Here is a 21,612-nt window from a genome sequence, read left to right on the forward strand (position 1 = left end):
GGAATTTTTTGCTTAAAAACTGTATTAGTTCCTTTTCATGGAGATGTAAGCAAAGCAAGCATTTAAAGGCAAAAAGCTGTTGTTAAAAACAAAAACAGTATATCAAAGTACCCTGCCTTTATTCTGAATCTTACAAATAAGAAAATTACTTATTCACTGAGTATTAACAAGTTACTATAATAAATAATATAATAATAAACCATAATAGATTATACACATACTAAAAAATGTACAAATACACTCTTATGATTTACTGAAAGACTCTCTTTGCAAGTGGTAAATCATTAGCCATGGTGTGGCTCTTGGTAACTGTAGATCTCGGAATGGTGCAGAATTAACATTGCTCCCCTACCTTCTGTGTGTGATAACTGTGGGTAATCTAGTGCAATCTCTGTCATAAATCAGATTTCCAAAGATGTGGATACATTTCTGGATCTTTTTTGCATTCTTCTCATAGATTTATTTATTCCTACACCAATAACAAATGTCTTAATGATTATAGCTTTAAAGTAAGCCTTGATATCTAGTAGGATGTTCTTGGCTTTTTGTTATTCCACTTAGGTTTAAATATCACTTATATTTCTCGAGTAGCAATTGGCAATATGGTCAGGATGATTTTGAATCTGTATATCAATTTGTGTAGAATTAATTTCTTTGCAATATTAAAAAATTCAGATCATTAACATGTTAAAATATTCCCTGTTAAATTAAGGTAGTGGTGTCCATTATTTTTTTTTATAATTTTCTCCATATAAATCTAACAAAATTTGCCGAAACTGGTTTGGCTCAGTGAATAGAGCATCGGCCTGCGGACTCAAGGGTCCCAGGTTCGATTCCGGTCAAGGGCATGTACCTTGGTTGCGGGCACATCCCCAGTAGGGGGTGTGCAGGAGGCAGCTGATCGATGTTTCTCTCTCATCGATGTTTCTAACTCTCTATCCCTCTCCCTTCCTCTCTGTAAAAAATCAATAAAAAATATATTAAAATAATAATAATAATAAATCTAACAAAATTTTAGTATATTTATTCCTAAGAAACTTATTTATTCATGGTATAAATGGTATCTATTTTTAATTACATTTTAAAATTATTTCTTGCTGTATATAGAATCTAATTGACTTTTATATATTTGTTAGATCCAAGCATTATTCTAACTAACTTATTACTTCTAATGATTTTGCTTTGGGTTTTCTGTAAAGACATTTATATTATTTGGGACTGAATAACAATTTTCTTTCTTTCTTTGCTATTTGTATGCCCTTTATTTCTTTTTCTTGTCTTAATATACTGGCTAGCACCTCTAGCAAAATGTTAACTAATAGCAGTGATAATGGACACTTTTCTTAATTCCGATTTTAAAGGTAATGTTCCAAATATCTCATCATTAAGAATTATGTTTCCTGTAGGTTTTTATTATATTACCAGAGGGAAGTGTTTTTATTCTTATATGCTCTTAATTATTAATTATAAATAAGTGTTAAGTTTTATTAAATGACTTTCAGAATCTATTGAGATGATCATGTGGTTTCCCTCTTTTATTTGTTAATGTGATAAATGACATTATAGTTTTTCTGATGATAAACCACTCTTGTATTCCTCAGATAATCTTAAATTGATCATATTATTTTCTCTTTTTGCATGACTCAATGTATTTAGTATTGTTTTGGTGCATTACTAGTGACTTTGCCAAATTTACTTATTAATTCTAAACATTACATGTAGAGTTTTTTTGTGATCTTTATAGATTCAATGACAATAGTCTGTGAGCAATGACAATTTTGTTTCTTCTTTTATCCTTTTCTGGGTTTATAACTCTGAAATGTTCTATTAGTAAAACAGTAGTGTTAGACAGAAGTGGTAATAGTAGTCATTCTTATCTTTTTCCAAAATGTGGGGAAGGAGGGAAAACATTTAGGTAAGATATTTTGTAGATAAGCCTTATCAAATTCAGAAAGTTCCCTTCTGTTCCTGGTTTGTTATGATTACTTTAAATCAGAGGTGGGGAACCTTTTTTTGGTAAATGGCCATGTGGATATTTATAACATCATTCACAGGCCATACAAAATTATCAACTTAAAAATTAGCCTGCTAGATTTGGTCAAACATTATTTTTTCTCTTTTTTTAATTTTTCTTGAATTTTATTAGGGTGACATTGGTTACTAAAATAATATAATATACAATTCTATAATTTATTAGCTATACATTGTATTGTGGGTTCTGGGATTTCTGATGTTAGGAAATCACAATATGTAAGATTATATTTAGCAATTAGGGTAATTCAGCTCATGGTAATTGGCATATGTATAGTTACAATTTGCATTCCAGCTACTTAAACTTAGATATCCTTGGTCAGGTTGAACATACTATGAGTAGAAGATCTCTTTTTCCAAGAAATAAGGTGGAGAGAGTCTTTGGAGAATGGCCTGATTGAATTGGTAAATTAGCTGGATTTTGGTGATTTCCCCAGTTCTCCCATAATTCCTCAGTGCTCTGGCCATTTTCTGGTAAGTCATGGTCTTCTGGTTGCCTTTTCTTTTGCCCCAAAGTTGGGCAAGTTTTTCTTTGTTTTTTTGATACAAACTGAAAGATGCCTTTGGTTTTATCTATCCACTGAATACAAGATGTCATCTCGGGATTACACAGAGATTCATGAAGGTATTCAAATAGTCGGAGCTTCTTCCTGCCTTTTCCTCCCTTTTACTGGAGAATAGGAGGTTGTACCACCTGGTTTTCAGGGATGTTCTACAGAGATTGATGAATATTCCCTTCAAGACAGAGGTCCACAGGACGGTTTATTACTGTTTTCCAGTTACAGACAGGTTGCTCTGGAGGCAGCATACCATAGTAGCTGGCATGTCCTCTGACATGAGAACAGTGGTTGATGAAATTCACGCAGTCTTTGCAATCTGGCGGGTACTGAAGATCACCAGTTGAATGTTGCCTCAGTACACCAAAAGCATCTTAAAATGCTTGGCCCAGCCTATCTTGTTTGACACAAGCCTGTAAACTGCTTGAAGCTGCTGCATTTGCCAAGGGTGTCAAGTTTTTTTCTTTAGCTTGAAGGTTTCTTTGCGATGGTTTCCAGTGGCTCTGATGGAAACTGTGGGTGCTCCGTCCACCTCTGAATGCTTTATTCTCAGCCCACCCATCTTACCTGTTCTTCAGAATCCAATCTAGCACCCACAGTTACCAGAGGGAAATCACCTACTCCTCTGAAACACGAGCCTGCATCACCCTCTTGGTCAAATATTTGACCCTTAACAGACCAAATGATTTCTCAGGTTTTGTATGGTCTGCTGGCTGGAAATTCCCCTCCTCTGCTTTAAATTATGAATGAGTATTGAATTTTATCAAAATTTTTTTCTACTGGGGGCCCAGTTGCAAAATCGCATGAGACCCAGACCTGGCACACCGTGGGACCCAGCGTCAAGTCTTGCCGGTGCCACAGGACGCAGTGTCAAGTCCCCACCCACATGCCTGCACCCCGCCACACATGCAGCCCCACCCACTTGCGTATGCCTCGCCATGCACACAGCCTGCTGGTGACCAGTCTTTGGTCGTTATAGCGTTAGGGCCACTGGGTTTTTATAACATAGATATCTATCTAGATAACCATATGGTCTCCCTCCCCCTTATTTCCTTAACTAGAGGCCCAGTGCATGAAATTTGTGCATGGGGCGGGGGTCCCTCAGCTCGGCCTGTACCCTCTCCAATCTGAGATCCCTCTCGCAATCCAGAACTACTGGCTCCTAACCGCTCACCTGCCTGCCTGCCTGATGCCCCTAACCACTCCCCTGCCGGCCCAATGGCCCTAACTGCTCTCCCCTGCCATTCTGATCCCCCTAACTGCTCTTCCCTCCTGGCCTGATCCCCCTAACTGCCTAACTGCTCTCCCCTGCCAGCCTGATCCCTCTAACTGCTCTCCCCTCCTGGCCTAATTGCCCTAACTGCCTAACTGCTCCCCCCTGCCAGCCTGATCCCCCTAATTACCCTCCCCTGCCAGCCTGATCTCCCTAACTGCCTAACTGCTCTCACCTGCTGGCCTGATCCTCCTAACTACCTATCTGCTCTCCACTGCCACTTGCCCCCCCAACTCCCTATCTACTCTCTCCTCCTGGCCTTATCCCCCTAACTGCCTATTTGCGCTCCCCTCCTTGCTTGATTCCCCTAGCTGCCTATCTGCTCTCCCCTCCTGGCCTGATACCCCTAACTGCCTATCTGTTCTCCCTCTCCGTGCCCTTCGGACCCCGGTGCAGGCGTGCTGAGAGCTCTCCGCTGTGGCCCTGCCCTCATCCTGATTGGTCGTTATGTGATGGCGTCCCAGCCAATTTGCATATTCCTCTATTATTACTATAGATATGGAAAATTTCAAATGTCAAAACAACCTTGAATTCTTGAAATAAATTTTATATATCTCATCATATGATTTACTCATATTTTATTCAGAATTTTTTCATCTGTGTTCATAAGAGAGATTGCCCTGTAATTTTTCTTTCTTTTAATGCCCCTGTCAGGTATTGGTAACAAGGTTATACTGGCCTCATGGGTCATATTCTCTACTTTTCTGTTATCTGAGTTTCACGTAAGATTGTTGTTACTTCTTCCTTAAATGTTTGGAAGAATTCCAGTTGAAGCCAATTTACCTAGAGATGACTGTGGGAAAGATTTAAATTACAGATTCAATTTTTAAACTCAATATAGTCCTATTCATATGCTCCATGTCTTTATCTGTCAGTTTTTCCCACTTATCATGTTACTTTTTTTACTTTTTTTCAGTTTTATTGATATACTAGAGGCCCGGTGCACAAAATTTGTGTATGGGGGGGGGGGGGTCCCCTCAGCCCTGCCTGCACCCTCTCCAATCTGGGACCCCTTAGGGGATGTCCGACTGCTGGTTTAGGCCTGATCCCCTAAACCAGCAGTTGGACATCCCTCTCACAATCCTGGACTGCTGGCTCCTAATCGCTTACCTGCCTGCCAGCCTGATCGCCCCTCACTGCCTCTGCTTGCCGACCTGATCGCTCCTAACTGCCCCCCCGTGCCAGTTTGTCACCCCTAACTGCCCTCCACTGCCGGCCAGGTCACCCCCAACTGCCCCCTCCCTGCCAGCCTGGTCGCCCCCAACTGCCCCCCTCTGCTGGCTTGGTCCCCCCTAACTCCCCCCCACCCCTGCCAGCCTGGTCGCCTCTTACTGTCGCTCCTGCTGGCCTGGTTGCCCCCAACTGCCCCCCTGCTGGCCTGGTTGCCCCACGAAACCTGCTGTTATTTGGTCATCCCTCACTAACCCCCCTGCCGGCCTGGTCGTAGGCAGCCATCTTGTGAGGGCGTGAGGGTCAATTTGCATATTATATCTTTATTATATAGGATTATTGACATATCACATATTAGTTTAAGGTGTAAAACATGATGATTTGATATATATCAAATAAGTTTAGTTAACATACATTACCTCACAAAGTTAAACTTTGTTCCCTAGCATGATTCTTTTTTTTTCTTTATTGATTTTATTGGGATGACTGGTTCACAGAACCATACAGGTTTCAAGTGTATAACTCAATAAAACATCATCTGCATACTGCATCAGGCACCCATTGCCCCAAGCAAAGTCTCTTCCATCCTCAATTCCCCCATCTTTGCCCACTTCCACCTAGCCCCCACCCACCTTTCCCTGTCGCTATCACCACAAGGTTTTCTGTGTCTATGTGTTATGTATATATGTTTTTTGGCTAATCCCTTTACCTTTTATCCAGTACTCACTCCCTCTGTTTCCATATATCCATACCTCTGTTTCTATTTCGTTTGTCACTTTATTTTGTTCACATATAAGTGAAATCAAATGGTATTTGTCTTTCTCTGACTGACTTATTTCACTTAGCATAATAATCTCTAAGGTCCATCCATGCTGTCACAAAAGGTAAGATTGCCTTCTTTTTAATGGCCGCATAATATTACATTATGTAAATGTACCACACTTTTTAAATTGTTAATAATATTATAGATGCCCCCAACCCCCCTTCCCCTTTCCACCCATCCTGCACCCTACACCAGGCCATCCCCCACACTATTGTCAGTGTCTATGAGTTATGCATATATGCATTTTGTTCATTGTGTACCACAACTACTAGTATTTATTCCACTCATCTATTGATGGCAGATCTTGGTTATTGTAAATAACATTGCTGTGAATAGGGGAGTGCATGTATTCTTTCAAATTAGTGTTTTGGGTTATTAAGATATCCTACCTAATAATAGACAAATATGCAAATTGACCATACCTCCGACACACCCACAAGCCACGCCCACCATCCAATCAGAGTGAGCATGCAAATTAACCCAAACCAAGATGGCTACAGCCACAGAGAGAAAGGTTTCCTAGGTAACAGAGGAAGCCAAGCTTTCTGCCTGCCCTTGCCAGGCCTAAGCCTCCACTCAAGCTACAAAGTTTCAATTATAGAAGGTAAACAAATTCAAACAAATGGCGGCAGAATGGAGCTTGAGAGAGCAGGCCAGGGTTGCCACCGGCAACAGGGGAAGCAAAGCTTTCCGCACACCCTGGCCGGGCCAACCTGCTTAAGGCAACAAAGTTTCAATTATAACCCCAGCACAAATGGCTGCCGGCCTCCGAGGGAACCCCAGGCTTGGCTCCGCTCCAGGCTACAAAGTTTCAATTGTAGAAGGAAAATAAATTCCAGATACCAGGGCCTCCACTTGGGTTGCCAGGGGGTGTGGCCAGCCTGCAAACCACCACAGGCCCCTCGCTCAGGCCGCCCTACGCCCCAAGGGAACCCCCACCTGATCCGGGACACCCTTCAGGGCAAACCAGCTGGCCCCCACCTGTGCACCAGGCCTCTATCCTATCTAATAAAAGAGTAATGTGCAGATTGATCATCACTTCAACACACAATATAGCTGCCCCCATGTGGTCAAAAATCCTGCCCCCCTGTGGACACAAGATGGCCACCACAAGATGGCCAGCCGGAGAGGGCAGTTGGGAGGCACCCGGCCTGCAAGGGAGGGAAGTTGAGAAGGACCAGGCCTGCAAGGGAGGGAAGTTGGAGCTGATCAACCCTGCAGGAGAGGGCAGTTGGGGTGACCAGGCCGGCAGAGGAGGGAAGTTGGGGGCAAACAGGCTGGCAGCAGAGTGGTTAGGGGGTGATCAGGCTGTCAGGCAGAAGCGGTTAGGGGCAATCAGGAAGGCAGGCAGGCAAGCAGTTGGGAGCCAGCAGTCCTGGATTGTGAGAGGGATGTCCGACTGTCCGTTTAGGCCCGATCCCACTGGGATCGGGCCTAAACGGGCAGTCGGACATCCCTTGAGGGGTCCCATATTGGCGAGGGTACAGGCTGGGCTGAGGTACAACCCCCCTCTGTGCACGAATTTCGTGCACCGGGCCACTAGTATTCCAATGAGTGGGATCACTGGGTCATAAGGCAGTTCTATTTTTAATTTTTTGAGACATCTCCATACAGTTTTCCTCAGTGCTTGCACCAGTCTACATTCTCACCAATAATGCACAAGGGTTCCCTTTCCTCCACATCTTTGCCAACACTTGTATGTTTGTTTATTTTTTTTTAATATATTTTTATTGATTTCAGAGAGGAAGGAAGAGGGAGAGAAAGATAGAAACATCAATGATGGGAGAGAATCATTGATTGGCTGCCTCCTGTATGCCCCCCACTGGGGATCGAGCCCGTAACCCGGGCATGTGCCCTTGACCCGAATTGAACCTGAGACCTTTTAGTCTGCAGGCCAATGCTCTATCCACTGAGCCAAACAGGCTAAGGCAGTATGTTTATTTTTTGATGATACCCATTCAGGCAGGTGGTTTTAATTTTCATCTCTCTGATGATTAGTGACCTTGAGCATTTTTTCATATGTCTATTGGCCATCTGTATGTCATCTTTGGAAAAATGTATATTCAGGTCCTGTGCCCATTTTTTAATTGGATTGTTTTTTCTTCCTGGTTTTATATAAGTTCTTTACATGTTTTAGAAATTAATACCTTATCAGATGTATCATTGACTAATGTGTTCTACCACACAGTTGGTTTTCTTTTCATTTTGTTGATGGTTTCTTTTGCTCTGCAGAAGCTTTTTAGTTTGATGAGTCCCATTTGTTTATTTTTTCTCTTGTTTCTCTTGCTTGAAGAGATACATCAGCAAAAATATTGCTACAAAAGATGATTCTCTGATTCTTCCTGATTCAGTTTTGAAAGATTGTAATATTTTTCTAGGAATTTATCCATTTCTCTCTGGTTGTCCAATTTGTTGGCACATACTTGTTCATAATATACTAGAGCCCCAGTGCACAGATTTGTGCATAGGTGGGCTCCCTCAGCCTGGCCTGTGCCCTCTCAAAATCCAGGACCCTTCAGGAGATGTCAGACTGCCGGTTTTGGCCTGATCCCTGCAGGCCAGGCCGACATCCCCCGAGGGATGTAGCAGTGCTGAAGCAGCAGGCAGCCAGGGAGGAGCCAAAGCCAGGGCCAGGTGCTGCGCCACAGCTCATCCCGGCCCCACTGCGCCTGCCGCCACCAGGGCTCAGTAGTGCTGCTCCCGCCACCACACTGCACTCTGCAGCCATGAGCCCAACTTCTGGCTGAGCAGTGCTCCCTCTGTGGGAGCTCACTGACCACCAGGGGGCAGCTCCTGCATTGAGCATATACCCCCGGGGGGTCAGTGCATGTCATAGTGACTGATCGACCGGGTCCTTTCAGTCGTTCTGGTCATAATGGTCGCTTTGGCTTTTATATACATAGATTTATTTATTTTTTTACAATCCTTTGTATTTCTGTATTGTCAGTTGTTACTTCTTTTTCATTTCTGATTTCATTTATTTGCGTCCTTTCTTCTTTTCTTGATGAATCTGATTAAAGGTTTGTCAATCTTGTTTATCCTTTCAAAGAACCAGCTTTTGGTTTTATTGATCTTTTATATTGTTTTGTTAGTCTTTATGTCATTATTTCCACTATGATATTTATTATTTCCTTCTTTCTATTTAGTTTGGGCTTTTTTTGTGTGTGTGTGTGTGTGTGTGTGTGTGTGTGTGTGTGTGTGTGTTTTTCTAGTTCTTTTAGGTGTAGGTTTAGGTTGCTTATTTGAGGTTTTTCTTGCTTCTTGAGGTTGGTCAGTAATATTATAAACTTTCAGGACTGCTTTCATTGTGTCCCATAGGTTTGGGGTTATGTCTTCATTTTCATTTGTTTTCAGGTAATTTTTATTTTTTTCTTGATCTCATTGTTAACCCATTCTTTGTTTACTACCATGCTATTTAGCCTCCATATATTTGAATGTTTTTCAGTTTTTTTATTCTAGTTGATTTCTAGTTTCATATAATTGTGGTCAGAAAAGTTGTTTGATATGATTTCAATCCTCTTTAATTTGTTAAGCCTTATTTTGTGTCCTAACATGTGGTCTATCCTTGAGAATGTATCATGTGCACTTGAGAAGACTGTGTATTCTGCTGCTTTGTGATGAAATGTTCTCTAAATATCAATTAAATCCATCTCATACAGTGTGTCTTTTAAGGTTGCTGTTGCGTATTAAGACTTCCTATTATGACTGTATTGCTGTCAGTCTGACCCTTAATGTCCTCCAAGACTTTCTTTATGTATTTGAGTGTTCCTTTGTTTGGTGCATATATATTTAAAGGGTATTATCCTCTTATTGGATCAATCCCTTTAGTATTATCTTCTTTGTCTCTTGTTACAGTCTTTATTTTGAACTCTATTTTGTCATATATAAGTATTGCTACTCTGGCTTTTTTGTTTTCTTTTCTTTTCATTTGCATGGAATATTTTTTTTCTATTTCTTCACTTTTAGTCTGTTTGTATCTTTTGTTTTGAGGTGGGTCTTTTGTAGACAGTATATATATGGGTCATGTTTTCTTATCCATTCAGCTACCTTAGGTCTTTTCTTTTGATTGGAGTATTTAATCCATTTATATTTAAGTTTATTCTTGATAGGTACACACTTATTGCCATTTTATTCTTTATGCCTATGTTTCTCTCTATTTCTCTCTCTCTCCTCCTCCTCCTCCTCCTCCTCCTCCTCCTCCTTCTTCTCCTCTTCTTCTTCTTCTTCTTCTTCTTCTTCTTCTTCTTCTTCTTCTACAAGCAGCCCTTTAACATTTCCTGCAATACTCATTTGATGATAATGAACTCCCTTTGCTTTTATTTATTTTTTATTTTTGGTCTGGGAAGCTGTTTCACCTTCAATTTTAAATGATAGCTAGTTAATTAGAGACTCTCTGTGTTTCCTGAACTTGTGTGACATTTTCTTTCACCAGGTTAGGGAAGTTTTACCCTATTATTTCTTCAAACACATTCTCTTTCCCTTGCTCACTCTCTTTTCCTTCTGGTATCCTTATGATGTGGATGTTGTTAGGCTTGATGTTGTCCCAGAGGCCCCATAGACTTTCCTCATTTAAAAAATTTCTCTTTTTCTTTAGATGCTCAGCTTACGTGCTACTGTTATCATGTCCTTTAGATTACTGATTTGATCCTCTGCTTCATGTAACCTGATGTTGATTTCTTCTAGTGTATTCCTCATTTCACATATTGTATTCTACATTTCTGACTTTTTTTTTATAGTTTCTAATTTTTTAATGCAAACTATCTTTTTATTTATGTTCTCACTGAGATCATCCATTTCTCCCTTCCCTCCTGGCCCCGGATGCTGGCTGCCTGTCCATCTCTCCCAGACCCAGGTGATGCCTCAGAGCTTTGGGTCATTGTTAGGACGGGTGGGAATGGCCCTGCCTGCTCAGTGACACTGAGGATCTGGGGCCTGAAGCAGCTGTGTGGTTGGGGAGCAGGCATCAGTGTGAACCAGGGACAGTGATGAACAAAAAGTAACTACAGGGAGGGATGCTGGGGTGTTGCCCTGAATGGCAGGTGTGTCCTGTGGAACCTCCTTGGCTTTGGAGTGTTCCCACCTGCAGGGGCAGGCCAGCCCCAGCCCCATGGAGGCTCTGTGGTCACCTGGCCATGGCCCACCTCTCGCCCTCCTTGCCCACCCTCCAACACCCATGCCCGTATCAGGCCGGCCACTGCCAGGTGGTGGTGTGTGCCTCCTGAGGGCACATTTCCAGGCCCCTCTGGGAGGCACTGGGATGTGGCCAAGTGAGAAGTGGCCCTGGAAGACCCTGCCAGTCAACACTGCCATGGGCCAGTCTTTCCTGCTCATTTCCTTTTTTTTTTTTTAAAGATGGATTTTTTAAAATTGATTTCAGAGAGGAAGGATAGGGAGAGATAGAAACATCAATGATGAGAGAGAATCATTGATTGGCTGCCTCCTACACGCCCCCTACTGGGGATCCAGCCGGCAACCAGGGCATGTGTTCTGACTGGGAATTGAGCCGTGACCTCCTGGTTCATAGGTCCATGCTCAATCACTGAGAGGGAGCATTGTTGGTCTGTCTCTCTTCCATCGAGTGCCTTTGCTCAGGACAGTGGATAGGGCTGTTTCCCCTATCTTCCTTTTCACCCCCTGCCAGGCAGTGGCCAGGGACATGTCCAGAGGCTGGTCTTGACTCCAAGTCAGCTCCTCGGAGAGTCAGGTACCTGTGTCAGGCTGTTGAGTCCCGATGGGGCCGGCCCGGGCACTGCCCACACACTCAGCCCCACACCTGGGTCCCCTCGTCAGACCTGTCACCTGCGAGCTGTTACTACTGTTAGAAAAAAATGTCCCCATGGAAAACAGATCTGGCTCAGACAGAAAACAAATTCTGATCAGGCTCCTGATCCTTCGCCCACACACCTCCACCCAACCCAGAAGTCTCAGCACCCTTTGTTCTATCGGGACCTGCACACGCAGTCCCTGGGGGCACTCCCTGGCCCCAAGCTGGCAGTCGCTGTGGCCTTGGACAGTGTGGGTGCTGGGAGCAGAGGCGGCTGCTCACCCCCACCTCCCACCCCCCCCCCAACCCCCCTCCCCCGCCCCTAGGCGAGCTAGGTTAGGTGTGCCAAAGTGACTTCCTGCGGTGGTGTTATTTTGTAGCCATGGGGCCTGTCTCTCCCCGCCACACACCCCGTGTTTACAAAGTTTCTTCCCCAGAGCCCCTTGAGCAAAGCGAGGCGATGCTCCCCGTCTTCCCTATGGTGGTCTCTCCTATGTCTTCATCGGAGCTCTGGTATCTGTGAAAATGTTTTGCAAATTCAAAATATAGTTTGGTAATTTTTTTCCCCAGTTGATTTTTTAAAAGAACTGCTGTACAGAGCTTGTGCTTTGTCCATTTTATAGATGGAAACCAGCCTTGAAAATTGTTTAACTTAAATAAAGAGATGATACTTTATAAAAGAAAGAAAGAAAAGAAAAAAAGTACTCATAGTTGAGTCTTGAATGCTGTTGGCCCTTTCATGGGTGGAGTTAACCCTTCAGGCTGGCTGACTATAAACATAAATCTTAATCACCATTTATGAGACACTGTGTAGTGCTTGGCCTCCCCTCCAGAGGCAGAGTTGTCTCATGCAGGTTCTGGTGTCTGCTGGAATCTCCCTTTGGGTGTGATGCTTGTGTGGCTAGTTGGGTCAAGCTTTGGTGTGTTCTGAAACCCACCACTACTTGTTTTGGTTATGAGTCTACTTGGCAGGGGGAGGGGGGAGGACGCGGTTTAGGTATAAATCAATCTCAGATGTTATGTGTAACTGGCCTTGGTCTACCTGTCTTTAGCTATCATGCTGCTCACTGTTTGTGGCTATATCTACTGGACCTGGGTGTGCATGAGAGGGACCAATCTGGGTATAAGGGTTGGCTTTCTCCAGCTTTCAGCTGGGGTCAGATCTATAAAAAACTGAGGCACCCTGTGGTCCGCCTCCACCTGTCTGCTACCCGCCCTCCCACCCCCCACCGTGAAGTTACCTGATTTTCCTCCAGAGACTTCTGAAGAAAGACTGTAGAGTGGGCCCTTGCTGGCCATGGCCCACACTTCCTTCTACAGGTTGTGAGCTTGGTGAGGCAGGACAACTTGCATGAAGAGCACAGGGCTAATTAGTTCCTTTCTTGGAGATCACCCTTGAAGGAAAAGTTGCCCCTATCCCAAAGCCAAACCACTCATTCTCTGTCAGAGTTTCCAACTCTAGTTCCCGCAAGGGAGATTCAGGTTGGGTGCAGCCAGCAGTCCCCTCTGCAGGAGCAAACTCAGCCACCCCAGGCTCAGGGGGACAGATCAAAAGAATCTCTTATTGGGGGCGATGCCAGTCCAGTCTTCAGAAGAAGCTAAGAACTTCATCCCAGTTCCAGACAATAGCCTCTGAGGGACTCACACTTTGAATGTCTTATTTCTGAGCTGCTCTCCCACTCCCTCACTCCCCCCCGGCCCCCCGCCCATGGAACTGAGTGCAGTGGAACTTGGCAGGCCTGATCCAAATAGTCAATCTCCCATTGCTGGTGGTGCCCATAAGCCTGTATATAAGGTGACCAGATCGTCCTGCTTTTGGCGGGACAAAACCGATTTTTAACAATTTGTCCTGCGCCCCACGGCATTTTTGAAAAGTCTCTATACTGTAGGAGGAATGTGGACACTTCTTCCCCTTCCCGGGGTAGCTTGGGCTGAGCTCATCAGGGAGATGGGAGTGTCCCCAACCTATATGCCCCGCCTCCCCCCCTCCCCGCCCCATGATTTAGCCTCAAACCCTGAAGCTTCCCTGAGAAACATGGTCTCCAAATCCTAGTTCTGTGTGTGTGGCACTCTGTCATCCTTGGGTTTAACTCAGTTCAGGGCCTGTTAAGTGACTCAACAGATGGGAAGAATGCAAGTTATGTGTTAAAGGTGGAAGAGACCGGCCCTCTTTCCAATGCCACACAGTTTAGTCACTATCTGAATCTCTACCAACAGCCTCCCCCAAAAAAGAGGGCCCCCAAATTCACTGCTATGTGCAGCCAACAGACCCCTTCACAGGACCTTAGTATGGCAGAGGGAACTTACCAGCAGTCGGAGACAAGGCATTGCACTCCCCAGGGTGGTGCTTTAACAACAAGAATGCTCATCCTGCCGAAGCCGGTTTGGCTCAGTGGATAGAGCGTCAGCCTGCGGACTCAAGGGTCCCAGGTTCGATTCCGGTCAAGGGCATGTACCTTGGTTGCCGGCACATCCCCAGTAGGGGGTGTGCAAGAGGCAGCTGATCGATGTTTCTCTCTCATCGATGTTTCTGACTCTCTATCCCTCTCTCTTCCTCTCTGTAAAAAATCAATAAAATATATTAAAAAAAAAAAAAAAAAGAATGCTCGCCTTAGGAAGGTGGCATCAGGGTCTCCCATGGGGACTGAATGAATCCTTACTGATTTTTTTGCTTCTTTGTTTAAAGTATTACATATGTCTCCTTTTTTCCTGATTGACTGCCCACCCCCAAGTACAAGCTCCCTCAGCCCCAGTGTCTGTGTCCATTGGTTATGCTAATATGCATGCATGCAAGTCCTTTGGTTGATCTCTAAACCCCCTTCCCCTGACTTCTCTCTGAGGTTGGATGGTCTGTTCAGTGCTACCTTATCTCTGGATCTATTTTTGTTCATCAGTTTATGTTGATCATTATATCCCACATATGGGTGAGATCATGTGATATTTATCTTTCTCCAACTGGATTATTTCACTTAGCATAATGCTCTCCAGCTCCATCCATGCTGTTGCAAATGGTAAAAGTTCCTTCTATTTTACCAAAGCATAGTATTCCATTGTGTAGATGTACCACAGTTTTTTAATCCACTCATCTGCTGATGGGCACTTAGGCTGTTTCCAAATCTTAGCTATGGTAAATTGTGCTGCTATGAACATAGGGGTGTATATATCCTTTCTGATTGGTGTTTCTGATTTCTTTCGATATATTCCTAGAAGTGGGATTACTGGATCAAATGGCAGTTTCATTTTTAATTTTTTGAGGAAACTCCATACTGCTCTTCGTAGTGGCTGCGCCAGTCTGCATTCCCACCAGCAGTATAGGAGGGTTCCTTTTTCTCCGCATCCTCACCAGCACTTGACATTTGTTGATTTGTTGATGATAGCCATTCTGACAGGTGTGAGATGGTACCTCATTGTTTTGATTTGCATCTCTGATGATTAGTGACATTGAGCATGTTTTCATGTGTCTCTTGGCCTTCTGTATGTTCTCTTTTTTTAAAAAAAATATTTTATTGATTTTTTACAGAGAGGGATAGAGTTAGAAACATTGATGAGAGAGAAACATTGATCAGCTGCCTCTTGCACACTCCCTACTGGGTATGTGCCCGCAACCAAGGTACATGCCCTTGACTGGAATCGAATCTGGGACCCTTGAGTCCGCAGGCCGATGCTCTATCCACTGAGCAAAACCAGTTAGGGCTGTATGTCCTCTTTTGAAATGTATTTATTTAGGTCCTTTGCCCATTTTTTTATTGGATTGAGTATCTTCCTTTTTTTAAGTTGTATGAGTTCCCTTTAAATTTTTGAGGTTAAACCCTTATGTGAAATAGCATTGGCAAATATGTTCTCCCATGCAGTGGGTTTTCTTGTTGTTTTGTAATGATTTCTTTTGCTGTGCAGAAGCTTTTTATTTTGATGTAGTCCTATTTGTTTAGGAGCTGTATCGGTAAAGATATTGCTACGACATATGTCTGATATTTTGCTGCCCATGGAGTCTTCTAAGATTTTTATGGTTTCCCATCTTACATTTAAGTCCTTTGACCATTTTTAGTTTGTTTTTGTGTATGGTGTAAGTTGGTGATCTAGTTTCATTTTTTTGCATGTATCTGACCAAATTTCCCAGTACTATTTATTGAAGACACTCTCTTGACTCCATTTATGTTCTTGCCTCCTTTGTCAAATATTAATTGACCACAATGGCTTGGGTCAATTTCTGGGTTCTCTGTTCTGTTCCATTGGTTTATATGTCCGTTCTTGTGCCAGTACCAGGCAGTTTTGAGAACCGTGGCTTTGTAATATAGCTTGATTCTGGTATTGTGATCCCTTCAACTTTGTTCTTCTTTCTTAGGATTGCTGCAGCTATTCGGGGACTTTTTTATTCCAGATGAATTTTAGGAGAGTTTGTTCTAGGTCTGTGAAATATGCCATTGGTATTTTAATGGGGATTGCATTGCATCTATAAATTGCTTTGGGTAGTATGGACATTTTAATGATGTTGATTCTACCAATCCATGAACATGGTGTATTCTTCCATTTGTTTATGTCTTCCTCTATCTCTTTTTTCAATGTCCTGTAGATTTTTGAGTGCAGAACCTTTACCTTCTTAAGTTTTTTCCTAGCTATCTTAATTTTTTTGGTGCAATGGTAAATGGGATTTTTTTTTTTTTAAGTTTCTCTTTCTGTGAGTTCTTTATTGGTATATAAGAAAGCCATAGATTTCTTGGTGTTAATTTTGTATTCCGCTACATTGCCGAATTCATTTAAGTCTACTAGTTTTTTGATGGAGTCTTTGGGGTTTTCTATGTTCGGTATCATGTCATCTGAGAATAATGACAGTTTTACTTCTTTTTTTTCCAATTTGGATGCCTTTTATTTCTTCTTGTCTGATTGCTATGGCTAGCACTTCTAGTACTATATTGAACAGGAGTGGTGAAAGTTGGCATCCCTGTCTGGTTCCTGTTCTTAGGGGAAATGGATTTAGTTTTTGCCCATTGAGTATGATGTTGGCTGTAGCTTTGTTATATAAGGCTTTTATTATGTTGTGGTATGATCCCTCTAATCTCACTTTAATGAGAGTTTTTATCAAGAAAGGGTGTTGGATTTTGTCAAATGCTTTTTCTGCATTGATTGATATGTGAATTTTGTCTCTCAATTTGTTTATGTGATGTATCACATTTATTGATTTGCGTATATTGTACCATCCTTGCATCCCTGGAATAAATTCTACTTGGTCACACAATATGATCTCTCTAATGTAATGCTGGATCCCATTTGCTAGAATTTTGTCGAGGATTTTAATATCTGTGTTCATCAAGGATATTGGCCTGTAGTTCTCTTTATTTTTTTATTTTTATTTTTTTTTATTAAGGTATTATTTGTATACATATCTTACCATTGCCTCCCCACCCCACTCCCATACATGCCCTCACCACCCAGAGTTTTGCGTCCATTGGTTATGCATGCATAAAATCCTTCAGTTGATCTCTTATCTCCCCCACCTCTCCCTAACCTTCCTGCTGTAATTTGACAGTCTGTTTGATGCATTACTGTCTCTGTATCTATCTTTTTGTTCATCAATTTATAATGTTTTTTATTATCCATAAATGAGTGAGATCATGTGGTATTTTTCTTTCATTGACTGGCTTATTTCACTTAGCATAATGTTCTCCAATTCCATCCAGGTAGCTGCAAATGGTAAGAAGTCCTTCTTTTTTATGGCAGCATAGTATTCCATTGTGTAGATGCACCATAGTTTTCTGATCCAGTCATTTGCTGACAGGCACCTAGGCTGTTTCCAAATCTTAGCTATTGTAAATTGTGCTGCTATGAGGATTTTGGCATCTATGTTCATGAGGGATATTGGTCTGTAATTCTCTTTCATTGTGTTGTCTTTATCTGGTTTTGGTATTAGGGTGATGCTGGCTTCATAGAAGGAGTTTGGAAGTGTTCCTTCCTCTTGAATTTTCTGGAATAGTCTGAGGAGGATAGGTTTTAGTTCTTCCCTGAATGTTTGGCAAAACTCTCCTGTGAAGCCGTCTGGCCCTGGGCTTTTGTTTGCCGGTAGCTTTTTGATGACTGCTTCAATTTCTTCCATAGTTACTGGCCTGTTGAGCTGTTTAGATTCTTCCTGATTGAGTTTTGTAAGGTTATATTTTTCTAGGAATATGTCCATTTCCTCCAGGTTGTCCAGTTTGTTGGAATAGAGTTGTTCGGAGTATTTTGTAACAATCCTTTCTATTTCGGTGGGGTCTGTTGTTATTTCACCTCTTTCATTTCTGATTTTGTTTATTTGGGTCCTCTCTCTTTGCTTCTTGGTGAGCCTGGCTAGAGGTTCATCAATCTTGTTTATCCTTTCAAAGAACCAGCTCTTGGTTTTGTTGATCTTTTGTATTGTTTCTTTGGTCTCTATGTCATTTATCTCTGCTCTGATCTTTATTATTTCCTTCCTTCTGCTTACACTGGGCTTTTCTTGTTGCACTTTTTCTAACTCTTTGAGTTGTAGGGTGAGGTAATTTATTACCATTGTTTCTTGTTTTTTGCAGTAGGCTTGTAGAGCTATGAACTTCCCTCTCAAGACTGCTTTTGCTGTATCCCCTAGACTTTGGATTGTTGTGTTTTCATTGTCATTTGTTGCCATGATATTTTTATTTCTTTTTTGATCTCTCTGGTAATGCAGTCATTGTTTAATAGCATGCTGTTTAGTCTCCATGTGTTTGATTTCTTTGGATTGTTTTTATTGAAGTTGATTTCCAGTTTTATGCCACTGTGATCTGAGAAGATGCTTGATATGATTTCTATCTTCTTGAATTTGAAGAGACTTTGCCTATGTCCCAACATATGGTCAATCTTTGAAAATGACCCATGTGCACTTGAGAAGAATGTGTATTCTGTGGCTTTGGGGTGAAATGTTCTGAAGATGTCAATTAATTCCATCTGGTCTAGTGAGTCATTTAGGATTGAAGTTTCTTTGCTGATTTTTTGTTTAGAGGATTTGTCCAATGGTGATAGTGGGGTATTAAAGTCTCCTACTATGATTGTATTGCTGTTGATCTCTCCTTTGATATCCTCCAGGAGTTTTTTTTTTAATGTATTTGGGTGCTCCTGTATTAGGTGCGTATATGTTTACCAGAGTTATTTCTTCTTGTTGGATTGCTCCCTTTAGTATTATGAAGTGGCCTTCGTTATCTCTTGTTATGTCCTTCACTTTGAGATCTAATCTGTCAGATATAAGTATTGCTACCCCAGCTTTTTTTTTTTATTTCCATTCGCCTGGAAAACCTTTTTCCATCCCTTCATTCTCAGTCTGTATGCGTCTTTTTTTCTGAGGTGGGTTTCTTGCAGACAGCAGATATATGGGTTTTGTTTTCTTATCCAATCCGTTACACTATGTCTTTTGATTGGGGCATTCAATCCATTTACATTTAAAGTTATTATTGATAGGTATTTATTTGTCACCATTTTTATTCTATACTCCTGTGTTCCTTCTTCACTTCCTTTTTTTTTTTTTTTTTTACAGCAGACCCTTTAGCATTTCTTGCATTGCTGGTTTGGTGATGATAAATTCCCTTAGTCCTTTTTTGTCTGTGAGGCTCCTGATTTCACCTTCAATTTTGATTGATAGCCTTGCTGGGTACAGTATTTTTGGATTGAGACCCTTCTTTTGCATGACTTTGTATATTTCATTCCATTCCCTTCTGGCCTGATGAGTTTCTGTTGAGAAATCAGTTGCTAGTCTGATGGGGGTTCCTTTGTATGTAACTTTCTGTCTCTCTCTGGCCGCTTTTAAGATTCTTACTTTTTCATTGGTGTTTGCCAATTTAATTATAATGTGCCTTGGCGTTGGTCTTTTGGGGTTCATTTTGCTTGGGACTCTGTGAGCTTCTTGGATTTGTGTGGGTTTTTTCTTCCCTATATCAAGAAAGTTTTCTGTCATTATTTCTTCAAACAGGTTTTCTATTCCTTGCTCAGTTTCCTTTCCTTCTGAAACCCCTATTAGTTGGATGTTGTTTTGTTTTGTGTTGTCCCGAAGTTCCCTTAGGATCTCCTCTTGCTTTCTAATTCTTTTTTCTAGAAGCTGCTCTATTTGGGTATTTTTTTCCATCTTGTATTCTAGCTCACTGATGCAGTCCTCTGCTTCTTCTAGTCTACTCTTGATGCTTTCTATTGAGTTCTTTACAGCAGTGATGTCATTTTTTCATTTCTTCTTGGTTCTTCTTCATTTCCTCTTGGTTCTTACTCATATTGTCGAATTTGTCTTCCATTCTTTTCAGCCACCTTATGACCATTTCTCTGAATTCTTTCTCTGATAGGTTGCTTGCCTCTAATTCGTTTACTTCCTTTTCTGGTGATGCCTGCTTTCTTTCCTATGGGGGCTGTTTCTTTGTCTCCCCATGGTCTCTCTTCTCTGGATGTCTGGTTATGTAGTTCTCTCTCTTCTGCATTGATTTAAAGGCACAAAATACAACACAACCAGGTACAATACACAAGGCACTGAACAGAATTATATTCACGATATTAATAACCTCCAATAAACATGACCACCAGAGAAAGACAAATTAGGGGATAGGAGAGGAAGAGAAGGAGTAAAAAGAAAGAACAAAAAGAGGAGTGTGAAAATGAACTTGGGAAAAAGAAAAAAAAAGTAAGAGAGACAAGAACAATACTAAGAGAGAAAAGGGGAACAAAATATATATATGGGGAGTAAACTCCAATAGAACAACCACTAATCCCAGCCAATGCCAGCAACAGGAACCTGGAGATTAATACAAACTACAACACCAACTAATATCAAGCGAGGCAAGGGAAAACAGAAGTAAAAAACAAACAAAAACAAAGCTAACAAAAAAAACCCAAACAAATAAAGAATAAGCAAAACAATCTCACAAAAAAGCATAAAAATTTGAGCAAATCAACATTCAAGCAAACAGCAACAAAAGGACAGAGAGAAAAACACTTTTTTTTTAGTTAAGATAGCATAGAGAGCGGTTTGTATGGACTTGGAGCAGGGGATTGGAAATTAGATATATAAGTAGGGTGAAATTTTAGCAGAGGGTAAACAGAAAGAATAGGGAAAATCTAAAGCCGGAAAGCGTTGAGATAAACAGGAGACCAAAAGGGGAAAGGTTAGGAAGAGAGTGATGGCATAAAGGTAGCATTGAGATAGGGTAAAACGATGCTAAAGGAAAGATGCAAATAGAATGTAGGACACTAATCCCAAAGTAAAACAAAGAGAAAATCAAATGACACTTAAAAAAAAAAAAGGTAAAGTAGTAGTAATAATAATGCTGATTGAGGGAGAAACCAAGATGGCGGCATAGGTTAAACACCTAACCTACAGCCGGGCACAACAATTTCAAAAATACAACTAAAAGTCAAAACGGACATCATCCAGAACCACAGGAAAGCTAGCGGACTGAAATACCCACAACTAGAAAGAAAGAGAAAACCACAAGGATAACCAGAGGAGCCGTAAAAGCCTGAGGTATGGAGACACGGGCAGAGACACGAGCACGCGCGCGTGCGGGGAGGACGGAGCCGGAGAGGAAGGGGCGGCTGACGGCCTGGCCGGCGTTCATTAGCAGGAAGGAGATAAAAGCTCCAGATTGCGCTGAACACCAGCTCCGACTGCACTGAACCCCAGTTCTGGGCGAAACCCTGGGAAGCCAGGCGCACGCTGGGGGAATGAATCTGGGCTGTGGGGCGCAGGCACAGAGGAGCGGCCGAAGGCAGAGCTCCAGAGGCGCACACGGGAAGGTGCGCAGAGGACGGACTTTTGCCTGCGCCACTGAATTGCCCTGCTGGGAAGGAGACAAAAGCGCCAGACTGCGCTGAGACCCAGTTCCAACTACACTGAAACCCAGTTCCAGGCGAGAATCTGGGAATCCAGATTCATTAGGGGAGAGACTAGACTGTTTGGCAGCGGGTGAAACTCCAGGGCGCGTTTCTCTCAGAGGTGTTTGCAAGGAGTACAGAGGGACACAGACACAGGAACCTCATAGGG

The 21,612-nt window shown here is 42.2% G+C and overlaps 1 pseudogene; it reads right to left on the reverse strand.

The window, feature by feature from the left end:
- Nucleotides 1-2,364: 2,364 nt before the first annotated feature.
- On the reverse strand, nt 2,365-12,917 carry LOC103295642 (transcription factor Spi-C-like; annotated as a pseudogene).
- Nucleotides 12,918-21,612: the final 8,695 nt, after the last annotated feature.

Source organism: Eptesicus fuscus, chromosome 8, assembly GCF_027574615.1.
Source record: "Eptesicus fuscus isolate TK198812 chromosome 8, DD_ASM_mEF_20220401, whole genome shotgun sequence".
In the NCBI taxonomy this organism is placed as follows: domain Eukaryota; kingdom Metazoa; phylum Chordata; class Mammalia; order Chiroptera; family Vespertilionidae; genus Eptesicus; species Eptesicus fuscus.